The 13,558-nt window shown below is 53.6% G+C and overlaps 1 pseudogene; it reads left to right on the top strand.

Annotated features, from left to right (window-relative positions):
* Window positions 1–10,171, top strand: part of LOC137346086 (nuclear factor 7, brain-like) — a 32,285-nt pseudogene extending 22,114 nt beyond the window's left edge.
* The last annotated feature ends 3,387 nt before the right edge of the window (window positions 10,172–13,558 follow it).

A 13,558-nucleotide genomic window follows, 5' to 3' on the forward strand; every position in this document is an offset into this window, starting at 1 on the left:
CTCTCTCCCCCCTCCTGCGCTGACTCACTCTCACCCCCTTCCTGCGCTGACTCACTCTCGCCCCTTCCTGCGCTGACTCACTCTCGCCCCCTTCCTGCGCTGACTCACTCTCGCCCCCTTCCTGCGCTGACTCACTCTCGCCCCCTTCCTGCGCTGACTCACTCTCGCCCCTTCTGCGCTGACTCAATCTCTCCCCCCTCCTGCACTGACTCTCTCTCGCCCCTTCCTGCGCTGACTCACTCTCGCCCCTTCCTGCGCTGACTCACTCTATCCCCCTTCCTGCGCTGACTCACTCTCTCCCCTTTCCTGCGCTGACTCACTCTCTCCCCTTTCCTGCGCTGACTCACTCTCTCCCCTTTCCTGCGCTGACTCACTCTCGCCCCTTCCTGCGCTGACTCAATCTCTCCCCCCTCCTGCACTGACTCTCTCTCGCCCCTTCCTGCGCTGACTCACTCTCGCCCCTTCCTGCGCTGACTCACGCTCGCCCCCCTCCTGCGCTGACTCACGCTCGCCCCTTCCAGCGCTGACTCACTCTCGCCCCATCCTGCACTGACTCACTCTCATCCCCTCCTGCGCTGACTCACTCTCGCCCCCTTCCTGCCCTGACTCACTCTCGCCCCCTTCCTGCGCTGACTCACTCTCATCCCCTCCTGCGCTGACTCACTCTCATCCCCTCCTGCGCTGACTCACTCTCGCCCCCTTCCTGCGCTGACTCACTCTCATCCCCTCCTGCGCTGACTCACTCTCGCCCCCTCCTGCCCTGACTCACTCTCATCACCTCCTGCGCTGACTCACTCTCGCCCCCTCCTGCGCTGACTCACTCTCACCCCCTTCCTGCGCTGACTCACTCTCGCCCCTTCCGGCGCTGACTCACTCTCGCCCCCTTCCTGCGCTGACTCACTCTCGCCCCCTTCCTGCGCTGACTCACTCTCGCCCCTTCTTGCCCTGACTCACTCTCATCCCCTCCTGCCCTGACTCACTCGCGCACCCTCCTGCCCTGACTCACTCTTGCCCCCTCCTGCGCTGACTGACTCTCTCCCCCTCCTCCGCTGACTCACTCTTGCCCCTCCTGCCCTGACTCACTCTTGCCCCCTCCTGCCCTGACTCACTCTCGCCCCCTCCAGCCCTGACTCACTCTCGCCCCCTCCTGCCCTGACTCACTCTCGCCCCCTCCTGCCCTGACTCACTCTCACCCCCTTCCTGCGCTGACTCACTCTCGCCCCTTCCGGCGCTGACTCACTCTCGCCCCCTTCCTGCGCTGACTCACTCTCGCCCCCTTCCTGCGCTGACTCACTCTCGCCCCTTCTTGCCCTGACTCACTCTCATCCCCTCCTGCCCTGACTCACTCGCGCACCCTCCTGCCCTGACTCACTCTTGCCCCCTCCTGCGCTGACTGACTCTCTCCCCCTCCTCCGCTGACTCACTCTTGCCCCTCCTGCCCTGACTCACTCTTGCCCCCTCCTGCCCTGACTCACTCTCGCCCCCTCCAGCCCTGACTCACTCTCGCCCCCTCCTGCCCTGACTCACTCTCGCACCCTCCTGCCCTGACTCACTCTCATCCCCTCCTGTGCTGACTCACTCTCGCACCCTCCTGCCCTGACTCACTCTTGCCCCCTCCTGCCCTGACTCACTCTTGCCCCTTCCTGCCCTGACTCACTCTCTCCCCCTCCTGCCCTGACTCACTCTCATCCCCTCCTGCGCTGACTCACTCTCGCCCCCTCCTGCGCTGACTCACTCTCGCCCCCTCCTGCCCTGACTCACTCTCGCCCCCTCCTGCCCTGACTCACTCTCGCCCCCTCCTGCCCTGACTCACTCTCGCCCCCTCCTGCCCTGACTCACTCTCGCCCCCTCCTGCCCTGACTCACTCTCGCCCCCTCCTGCCCTGACTCACTCTTGCCCCCTCCTGCCCTGACTCACTCTCGCACCCTCCTGCCCTGACTCACTCTCATCCCCTCCTGCACTGACTCACTCTTGCACCCTCCTGCCCTGACTCACTCCTGCCCCCTCCTGCGCTGACTGACTCTCTCCCCCTCCTGCGCTGACTCACTCTCGCCCCCTCCTGCGCTGACTCACTCTCGCCCCCTCATGTTCTGCCTCGCTCTCGCCCCCTCATGTTCTGCCTCACTCTCTCCCCCTCCTGCGCTGCCTCACTCTCTCCCCCTCATGATTTGCTTCACTCTCTCTCCTTCCTGTTATCTCCTTCCCGCTCTCTCATACTGCATCCTGTTCTCTGACTGTCTCCCCCTTCTGCTCTTCCCCCGCTCTCCCTCAGTCTCTCTCCCTCCTGCTCTTGCTCACTCTCTCCCCTACTGCTCTGCCTCACTCTGTCTCCCTCCCACTCTCTTACTCCATCCTGTTCTCTCTGACTCTCTCCACCTCCTGCTCTTCCTCACTCTCTTCCCCCTGCTCTCTCTCTCTCTCTCTCCCCCCTCCCGCTCTATTCCCCCCGCTCTCTCAGACTCTGTCCCCATCCTGCTCTCTCGCACTCACTCTCTTTCTGCTCTCTCCACTTCTTGCTCTCTCTCACTCACTTACTACTTCTTTTTCTCAATCTCTCTCCTTCCTGCTCTCTCTCTCTCCAGTCTGCTATCTCTCACTCTCTCTCACCCTCCTGCTCTCTCTGAATCTTTCCCTGTCCTGCTCCCCCTCACTCTCTTCCGCTCCCGCTCTGACTCTCGCCTCCTGCTCACTTCCGGTCTCCACTCCTGCTCTCTCTCATTCTCTCCTGCTCTTTCTTTCTCTCCCCTCCTGCTGTTTCTCACTCTCTCTCCCTCCTGCTCACTCCCTCTCTTGCTCCCCTCGTGCTTTTTCTCACTCTCTCTCCTGCTGTCCGCCTTCTGCTCTCTCACTTTCTTCCCTTCCTAATTTCTCTGACTCTCTCCCCCTTCTGGTCTCTGTTACTCTCTCTCTCTCTCTCCTGCTCTCTCACTCCCTCCTGTTATCTCCCTCCTGGTCTTCCTCACTTTGTTCCCCTCCTGCTCTCTCCCCGTGCTCTCTCTCACTCTTTCCCCTTCCTGCTCTCTCTTGCACTCTCCCCCTCCTGCTCACTGTCTTCCCTTTTGCTTTGTCTCACGTTTTCTTCTGCCCTTTCTCTTTCTCTCCCTCATGCCCTCTCTGACTCTGGTCCTTCCTGCTCTCGCTCTCTTCTCCTTCTGCTCTCTCTGACTCTCTTGCCCTCCTTCTCTCTCTCTCTCACTCTCTCTTGCCCTCCTGCTCTCTCTCGCTATCCCTGCCCTGCTCTCTTTCTCTCTCATCCTTCACCGTCCTGCACTCTCTCCATGTCACTCTCTCTCCTTGCCACTCTCTCCGTCTTGCTCTCTCCCCTCACCCTCCCACTGTATCCCCCTCCTGCTCTCTCTCACTCTCTCCTGTTATCTCCCTCCTGCTCTCTCCCCGTGCTCTCTCACACTCTTTTCCCCTCCTGCACTATCTTGCTCTTTCTCCCTGCTGCTATCTAGGTCTCTTCCGCTGCTGCTCTCTCTCGCGCTCTCCCCATCCTGCTCACTGTTTCTCCTTCTGCTTTGTCGCACACTCTCTTCTGATCTTTCTATCTCTCCCCCTCACGCCTTCGCTGACATTGTCTTTCCTGCTCTCACTCTCTTCTCCTCCTGTTCTTGCTCTCTCCCCCTCCTGCTCTCGCTGACTCTCTCGTCCTCCTTCTCTCCCTCTCTCTCTCACTCTCTCACCCTCCTGCGATCTCCCGCTACCCCTGCCCTGCTCTCTTTCTCTCTCATTCTTCACCGTGTCTCTCTGTGCCGCTCTCTCTCCCCTCATCCTCCCACTCTCTCTCACTCAGTCTTTCTCCCCTCTGCCTCCCCTTCTCTCCACCTACTGCTCCCTTTCTCCACTGCCCCTTCACTATCTCACACTTCGATGTTGCTCTTCCCCTCTTTCAATCTTTCTTTCTCTCTCCCGCTAACCCTCCTGCTTGCTCTTGCCCCTCCCTCTCCCACCTTCCCCAATCCATCTCACTGACACCCTACTCCTCCCCCGCACTCTCACCAATCATCCACCTACTTAAACTTGACCCTCCCCTTCACACTATCCCTCCCACGCATCCCCATAACACTCGCTGTATCACTCTTACCGAATGTGCTCTCTCTCTCTCAAGGCTGACACTCCAGTGGAAGGAGTAACAGCAATGCAGAGTACTGGGCTAATGGGAAGATTCTTGGTAGTGTAGATGAGCAGAGAGATCTTGGTGTCCAGGTACATAAATCCCTGAAATGTTGCTACCCAGGTTAATAGGGCTGTTAAGAAGGCATATGGTGTGTCAGCTTTTATTAGTAGGGGGATCGAGTTTCGGAGCCACGAGGTCATGATGCAGCTGTACAAAACTCTGGTGAGGCCGTACCTTGAGTATTGCGTGCAGTTCTGGTCACCGCATTATAGGAAGGATGTGGAAGCTTTGGAAAGGGTGCAGATGAGATTTACTAGGATGTTGCCTGGTATGGAAGGAAGGTCTTACGAGGAAAGGCTGAGGGACTTGGGGTTGTTTTCTTTAGAGAGAAGGAGGAGGAGAGGTGACTTAATAGAGACATACAAGATAATCAGAGGGTTAGATAGGGTGGATAGTGAGAGTCTTTTTCCTCGGATGATGATGGCAAACACGAGGGGACATAGCTTTAAGTTGAGGGGTGAAAGATATAGGACAGATGTCAGAGGTAGTTTCTTTACGCAGAGAGTAGTAGGGGCGTGGAACGCCCTGCCTGCAACAGTAGTAGACTCGCCAACTTTAAAGGCATTTAAGTGGTCATTGGATAGACATATGGATGAAAATGGAATAGTGTAGGTCAGATGATCGGCGCAACATCGAGGGCCGAAGGGCCTGTACTGCGCTGTAATGTTCTAAAAGTACTGTGGGAGTTCTGCACAGGCAGAAGTGCCGTCTTTTGGATGAGATGTTAAACCAAGTCCCCATCTGCTTGCACGGGTGGATGTAAAATATCCCATGGTACTATAAGGGATGTAGGAGTACACTTAAGAAGGAAATTAGGAGGGCGAAAAGGGGCCAAGAGATTTCCCTGGTAGATAAGATAAAGGAGAATCCTGAAAGATTTTGTAAGTATATTAAGAGGAAAAGGGTAGCTAGGGAGAGAGTAGGTCCCCTTAAGGATTAGTGTGGTAATCTATGTGTGGAGCCACGGGAAATGGGCGAGGTCTAAAATGAATACTTCTCGTCTGTATTTACCGTGGAGAAGGTCATGGAAGCTAGTGAGTTCAAGGGAGGGAACAGTGATATCCTGGAGCATATCAACATTCCAAAGGAGGTGGTGTTGGAGGCTTTGAAGCACATTAAGGTGGATAAATCCCCAGGGCCTGACCAGGTGTATCCTAGGATGCTATGGGAAGCAGGGGAGGAGATTGCTGAGGCCCTGGCAGAGATTTTTCTTTCATTGTTAGCCACGGGTGAAGTGCCAGAAGACTGGAGGATAGCTAATGTTGTGCCTTTATTTAAGAAGGGCATCAGGGATAAGCCAGGGAACTACAGGCCGGTGAGCCTTACATCAGTGGTGGGAAAGTTATTGGAAGGGATTCTGAGAGACAGGATTTATATGCATTTAGAAAGGTATGGTCTGATTAGGGATAGTCAGCATGGCTTTGTGCGTGGGAAATCATGTCTCACGAATCTTTTGAGGAGGTGACCAAGAGGATTGACGAGGGCAGGGCGGTGGACGTTGTCTACATGGACTGTAGCAAGGCCTTTAACAAGGTCCCGCATGGTAGGCTGGTCCACAAGGTTTGAACACATGCGATCCAGGGTGAGCTAGCAAATTGGATACAAAATTGGCTTGGTGATAGGAGGCAGAGGGTGGTAGTGGAGGGTTGTTTTTCAGATTGGAGGCTGATGACCAGTGGTGTGCCTCAGGGATTGGTGCTGGGCCCTCTGTTGTTTGTCATATATATTAATGACTTGGATGTGAATGTAGGGGGCATGATTGGTCAGTTTGCAGATGACACCAAAGTTGGTGGTATAGTGGACAGTGAAGAAGGTTGTCTAAGGTTACAACAGGATATAAATCAACTGGGAAATTGGACAAGGGATTGGAAAATGGAATTTAACACAGACAAGTGCAAAGTGATGCATTTTGGGAAGTTAAACCAGGGTAGGGCATATACAGTGAATGGCAGGGCCCTGGGGAGAGTTGTTGAGCAGAGAGACCTTGGGGTGCGCTTACACAGTTCCCTGAAAGTGGCAACACAGGTAGGCAGGGTGGTGAAGAAGGCGAATGGCATGCTTGCCTTCATCGGCCGAGACATTGAGTACAAGAGTTGGGACGTCTTGTCACAGTTGTACATAACGTTGGTTAGGCCGCATTTGGAGTACTGTGTGCAGTTCTGGTCGCCGCACTACAGGAAAGATGTGATTAAGCTAGAGAGGGTGCAGAAAAGATTCACAAGGCTGTTGCCTGCTTTGGAGGGCTTGAGTTATAAAGAGAGATTGGATAGGCTGGGACTGTTTTCCCTGAAGTGAAGGAGGCTGAGAGGGGACACGATAGAGGTATATAAAATTAAGAGAGGCATAGCTAGGGTAGATAGCCAGAGTTTGTTTCCCATGGTAGGGGTTACTAAAACTAGAGGGCATAGATTTAAGGTGAGAGGGAGGAGGTTTAAAGGGGATCAAAGGGGTAAATTTTTCACACAAAGAATAGTGGGTATCTGGAATGAGCTGCCTGAGAGGTGGTGGAGGCAGGAACAATAGCAACATTTAAGAGGCATCTGGACAGGTACTTGAATGACCAAGGCGTAGAGGGATATGGAATTAATGCAGATAGGTGGGATTAGTATCGATAGGGATTATGATCGGCATGGACGCGGTGGGCTAAAGGGCCTGTTTCTATGCTGTATGACTTTATGACTATATGACGATTTCAAAAACGAGCAGGAGAGTTCTCCCCCGTGTCCTGACCAATATTTATCCTTCAATCGACATCACAAAAACAGATGATCTTGTCATTATCACATTGCTATTTGTGGAAATTGCTGGGCGCAAACCAGCTGCTGTGTTTCCTACAACAGTGACTATACTCAGTAAAATTGCATGGGCTGTAAAGCACTTTTAGACGTTTGGTGGTCATGAAAGGCGCTTTATAAATGCACGTCTTTCTTTCCCCCCTCTCTCCTCTCCCCCTTGCATTTCCCCCCTCCCCATTGCTCTCTTCCTTCCCGGGCCCCCGCGCTCTCCCCTTCCCCCCTCACATTCTCTCTTCCCTCACCTCCATCCCCTGTGCTTTCTCCCATCCATGGCCCATCCACTCTCTCCCATCCCTGGCCCCTTCAGCTCTCTGTCCCCTCCTCCAGCGACTTGCTATCTCTCCCCTCCCCGTCCTACATTCTCTCCTCCCTCCATTCCTGCACACACACTCTCTCTCCTAACCCTGCCCTGCCCCCTTCCACTCTATGTCTCTCCCCTTCTGCTCTTTCTCCCCCTCCCCATGTGCTCTCTCCCCTCCGCACCTCCTCCCACTCTCTTCCCCTCTGTGCCTCCTCCCACTCTCTTCCCCTCCCTCTTTCATTTTCTCCTCCTTCCTTTCTCTCATCTCCCACTCGCTCTTTCCACCCTCTTGCATTCTCCCTGGCCTCTCTTCATTCCCTGGCCTCTCTCCCCTCCTTGGCCCTCTCTCTCTTCCCTCCCCCTCACTCTCAAGCTCTCGTTCCACTCATTTTCATTACCTGCTGCTGTCCTCTTTCCCCTCTCCCTCTTCCCCTGCCCCTTACTCTCATACTCCACCTCCTGCACCCTTTCTCACTGCCCTACACTCTCTCCTCCCTCCCAGCTCCCTCACTCTCAACATTCCCCTGCTGCACCCACTCTCCCCTTCCTCTCTGCCCAAACACATCCCTCTCTTTGCCCTCCCCCTCACTCTCCCCTCCCCCTCACTCTCAGTCTCCCCCTCCTGCACCCTCTCTCTCTCTCCTCCCCTCTATCTCTCTGCCCCTGCACTTCCCTTTCTTTTCCCTCCCTCTCACGCTGCCTCCTTCCACTTGCCTGTATCCTCAATCCCGCACTCCCCTCCTCTGTAAATCACTGACTGTGTTATTTTAACTTTCCCCCAGCTCCAGCCTCTCTGACTCTGGATACGAACACAGCGAATCCCTGGCTCATCCTGTCTGAGGACGGACCAGTGTGAGACTCGGAGACAAACGGCAGCCACTCCCTGACACCCCGGAGAGGTTTGATTGGTGGGAATGTGTCCTGGGATCGGAGGGATTCACATCAGGGAGACATTACTGGGAGGTGGAGGTGGAGAACAAGACTCGGTGGTGGCTGGGAGTGACCCTAGAGTCTGTACAGAGGAAAGAGGGAAACGACCCAAAACCTGAGAGCGGATATTGGATTGTGTGGCTGATTCCTGGAAATGTTTATTTTGCCTCAACCTCCCCCACACGAACCCGCCTCACCCCGAGTGTGAATCCCCGGAAGATCGGGGTTTACCTGGACTATGAGGGTGGACAGGTGTCATTTACAATGCAGACAACATGTCCATCTCCACACTTTCACCCACACTTTCACTGAGAGAATCTTTCCCTTCTTCAATCCGGGAGTGAATATTGGCAGCGGGAAAAACTCAGCACCACTGAGATTTGTGCGGTTAAAAGTCACTGATTCTCTCCCCGCCCCCATAGAACCACAGAAAAATTACGGCACAGAAGGAGGCCATTCAGCCCATCTTGTCCATACCAGCCGAAGAAAAAAGAAACCAGCCGCTCAGTCTAATCCCACCTTCCAACACCTGGCCCATAGCCTTGCTGGTTAGAGTACTTCAGCTGCATGTCCAGGTACCTTTTGAAAGAATTGAAGGTTTCTACCTCCACCACCAATATGGGCAGTGAATTCCAGACACCTAACACCCTCTGGGTGAAAACATTTTTCCTCATGTCCCCTCTAATCTTCTACCAATCACCTTAAATCTGTGCCCCCTACTAATTAACCTTTCTGCTAGGGGAAACAGATCCTTCCTGTCTGCTCTTTCTAGGCCCTTCATAATTTTGTACACCTCATTTAAGGCACCCCTCAGCCTCCTCTGTTCTAAGGAAAACAACCCTAGCCTATCGAATCTTTCCACATAGTTACAACTTTCAAGCCCTGGCAACATTCTTGTAAATCTCCTCTATACTCTCTCCTGAGCAATTCTGTCCTTTCTGTAATGTGGTGATCAGAACTGTACACAATACTCCAACTGTTGCCTAATGAGCATTCTATACAGTTCCAGCATTACATCCCTGCTTTTGTACTCTCTACCTCGGCCAATAAAGGAAAGCATTCCATCTGCCTTCTTCACCACCAGTCCTGCCACCTTCAGGGACCTGTGTACATGCACTCCAAGGTCTCCCACTTCTTCTACCCCTCTCAATATCCTCCCGTTTCTTGTTGATTCCCTCACTTTATTAGCCTTCCCCAAATGCATTACCTCACAGTTCTCTGGATTGAATTCCATTTGCCATTTTTCTACCCCGTCAACCAAACCATTGATATCATTCTGGAGTCCACGGCTATCCTCTTCACTTTCTACTACATGGCCGAGATTTTGTGTCTTCAGCAAATTTCCCAGTCATGCATCCCACATTTATGTCCAAATCATTTATGTGCCACAAAAAGCAAGAGACCCAACACTGAGCCCTGTGGAACACCAGTGGAAACAGCTTTCCATTCACAAAAATTTTCGTCGTTACTACCCTTTGTTCCCTGTCACTGAGCCAATTATGAATCCAACCTGCTGCATTCCCCTGTATCCCATGGGCTTTTGTTTTACTGACCAGTCTGCCATGCGGAACCTTGTCAAATGCCTTACTAAAGTCCATGTCGACCACATTGCACTGCACTACCTTCATCAATCTTCCTTGTTATTTCCTCGAAAAACTCAATTAATTTAGTAAAATATGCCCTTCCCCGAACAAATCCATGTTGACTATCCCTGATTAATCTGTGCCTTTCTAAGTGGCACCTGTCCCTCAGAATAGATTCTAACAATTTCCTGGCCACTGAGGTCAGACTGACCGGCCTATAATTATTAGGCCTATCACTCGAACTCTTTTTAACGTCACTCCTGACAAGGCAACAGCCCGCGGATGTTATTAGAGTGCTGCAAGCTGCGCACATGCACAGCCGGCACCTTGCCAGGACGAGGTGGCACATGCACGGGTTGATGTCATCGGGCGGGGAGAGAAGTGGCCGAAGGGGGGCGGGCGGGAGATAAAGGGGGGAGGGGGAGAGAAGAAGGGGGCAGGCGGGAAAAGAATGGAGCCGGGAGAAAAGGGAGGGGTGGAGAGTGGGGAGCCGGGAGAAGAGGGAGGGGTGGGGAGTGGGGAGCCGGGAGAAGAGGGAGGGGTGGGGAGTGGGGGGCCGGGAGAAGAGGGAGGGGTGGGGAGTGGGGGGCCGGGAGAAGAGGGAGGGGTGGGGACTGGGGGGCCGGGAGAAGAGGGGAAGGAGGGGAGGGGGGCAGGCCGGGAGAAGAGGGAGGGGAGGGGAGCGGGGGCCGGGAGAAGAGGGAGGGGGGTGCCGGGAGAAGAGGGAGGGGCGGGGGGCGTGCCGGGAGAAGAGGGAGGGGAGGGGAGGGGAGGGGAGAAGAGGGAGGGGAGGGGAGGGCGGGAGAGGAGGGGAGGGGAGGGGAGGGGAGGGGAGGGCGGGAGAGGAGGGGAGGGGAGGGGAGGGCGGGAGAAGAGGGGAGGGGAGGGCGGGAGAAGGGGGAGGGGAGGGCGGGAGAAGGGGGAGGGGAGGGGGAGGGCGAGAGAAGGGGGAGGGGAGGGGAGGGCGAGAGAAGGGGGAGGGGAGGGCGAGAGAAGGGGGAGGGGAGGGCGAGAGAAGGGGGAGGGGAGGGCGAGAGAAGGGGGAGGGGAGGGGGGCAGTCCGGGAGAAGAGGGAAAGGAGGGGAGGGGGGCGGGCAGGGAGAGGGGAGGGGTGGGAGTGGGGGGGAGGGGAGGGGTGGGAGTGGGGGGAGGGGCGGGAGTGGGAGGGAGGGGGGAGGAGTGGGAGGGAGGGAGGGGAGGGTGAGAGAAGAGGGAGGGGAGGGGGGCGGGGTGGGAGAAGAGGGAAAGGAGGGGGGGAGGGTGGGAGAAGAGGGAGGGGAGGGGAGGGCGAGAGAAGAGGGAAAGGAGGGGAGGGGGGCGGGCCAGGAGAAGAGGGAAAGGAGGGGAGGGGGGCGGGCCGGGAGAAGAGGGAGGTTGTGCCGGGAGGAGGGAGGGGCAGCGGGCAGGGAGGGGGGGGGGGTGTGCCGGGAGAAGAGGGAGGGGAGGGCGGGAGAAGAGGGAGGGGAGGGCGAGAGAAGAGGGAGGGGAGGGGGGCGGGGCGAGAGAAGAGGGAGGGGAGAGGGGAGGGGAGAGGGGTGGAGAGGGCGGGCAGGAGAAGGGGGAGGGGTGGCAGTGAGGGGGAGGGGTGGGTGGGGAGGGGAGGGGAGGGGGGCGGGAGAAGAGGGAAAGGAGGGGAGGGGTTCGGGCCGGGTGAAGAGGGAGGGGGGGAGGCCGGGAGAAGTGTGGGGGATGGGGGGGATTGGGAGAAACGGCCGGAGAGTTGTGAGTGGTGAGAGGTGGAGGGGGGGGATAGAAGTGGTTGGAGAAGTGGGGGGATGGAGAAGTGGGGGGATGGGGGGGGGGGCGAGTGGGAGAAGCGGTCGGAGAGCAGTAGGGAATGGGACGAGCGGAGGGTGGGGTGGGGAAGCGGGGAGTGAGTGGCCGATGGGATTGGTGAATGTTTTTCGGTGCATGCGTTGGTTCGTCCTGGCAAGGCGGCAGATAAAAGCAAAATGCATCACGTTGGCTGCATTTGCGCATGTGCCATTGCAGCGCCACCGAGTGGTTGCGTTCTCAGCAAACGCAGTCTCTCTTCAAACTTCCATGTCTCAGTAAACACACCAAGCAGTGCTCAGCAATTCTGACACCACCTCCTGATTTTGACACAGACGCTGCAGACAGATGAAGCAAATACTTTTATTTCTGTGTACAGTGTCTGGGTGTTCTGCAGTATATTCACTATAGTTGCTCATTCGGATAAGTGCTTGATTAGAAAATGTACCTGTTAAGGTAGGTTACCATATAATCCCAAAGACTATCTGTACATATATATATGTATTGACCTAATATCTTCATGTGTGGCACAATGCCATTTTTTATTCTATGATGCTACTGCGATAAGCACCTGTGACATTTTATTACATTCAAGGCGCTATATAAATCTAAGTTGTTTTGTTTTATCTTTGTATTAACCTAAGAGACAATTATGCCTTGCAGGAGTGGATAACAGTAACAAAGTGGGGGTAGTAAGAGAAGCGGGAAAATTAAAAGAGTAAAATGAGCAAAAACGGGAGTCTTGTGTACGTGCTATCCTTATATTGGACAATAAGGTGGTAGCTGTAAATCAATGATTAGTCTCGCAAAATTGAGTTGTTTTGAATTATAGAAAGAGGCAAAATAAGACCAGGGCTCCTTCGTACGGAAGTGTAGAGACTTCAAGAGACGTTCGGAGGATGAGCTAGCCGTTCAGGCCAGGGCTAGAAGCACGTGTTGCTGTGACTGTTCCTCATAAGGCATAAACTGTGTAATATAATTCTCAATTATACAATGTAAATTACTGCTCACATACTGTAATACATCAAGTCTCATTTGTACTGAATAAATTTTATCACTGCCACCAATACAGATCAACGTCGAATCATGACCTTTATTAAAGAGAAAACCTAATAACCAAGCAAGGGTACAAGGGGACAACACCTCAAAATTTATCAAACCGTTTCAAAATTTAGTTACAATGATGTACTTTATTTCCTATTGAACTCCTCAGGGAATAACATTTAAAGCCAAACTCTGAAAGACAATTACAATTTTAAAATATTATGTTAATCTGAATATAAATGAATATGGGAAAAATAACTTGTATTAATACCTAGCACTCTTCACAGCCTCAGGACTTCCTAAAGCACTTTACAGCAAATGAAATACTTTGACGAACTGTTGAAATGTAGAAAACACAACAACCAATTTGTGCATAGTACAATCTCACGAACAGCAATGTGGTAAGGACCAAATCTGTTTTAGTGATGCTGGTTCTGGGATAAATATTGACCAGGACTCCAGGATGTCTAAAAATGACAAGACCCAATTGGGTGCAGAATGTTGGTCCTCGTTGTACCTGTTTGACCAAATAAAGCAGGTAAAACAAGTTCCAATTTCGACTGCATCATCCACAAGCACAGAGTTAATTTCCACGTTAAACATTCAAATCCCTCCACTGGTACCATCAACTCCAAGGCTGCTACATACCTGAAGAACATTAACTCCTGGATCCATTCATCCTGTGAGCCACCAGGTAATAATACTTGAGAAAGTTAGTTGTCAGAATCGGTCACCATGACTGATATTTCTCATCACTATTGGTCATTTACATTCTTGTGGTTTGGAGATTAATTAGCGATTGAAATTGTCACACCGTTTTTTCCATGTTAATTCAATCACTCATTCAAATCAATGTATTCACTTTGGTATACCATGAGAAATTTTAGAGCACCATCCTTAGCAAACTGAACAAGTCATGGGATGCTCGGAACAGGAGTGGGCCATTCAGCCC

The sequence above is a fragment of the Heterodontus francisci genome, chromosome 29, assembly GCF_036365525.1.
Source record: "Heterodontus francisci isolate sHetFra1 chromosome 29, sHetFra1.hap1, whole genome shotgun sequence".
Classification (NCBI taxonomy): domain Eukaryota; kingdom Metazoa; phylum Chordata; class Chondrichthyes; order Heterodontiformes; family Heterodontidae; genus Heterodontus; species Heterodontus francisci.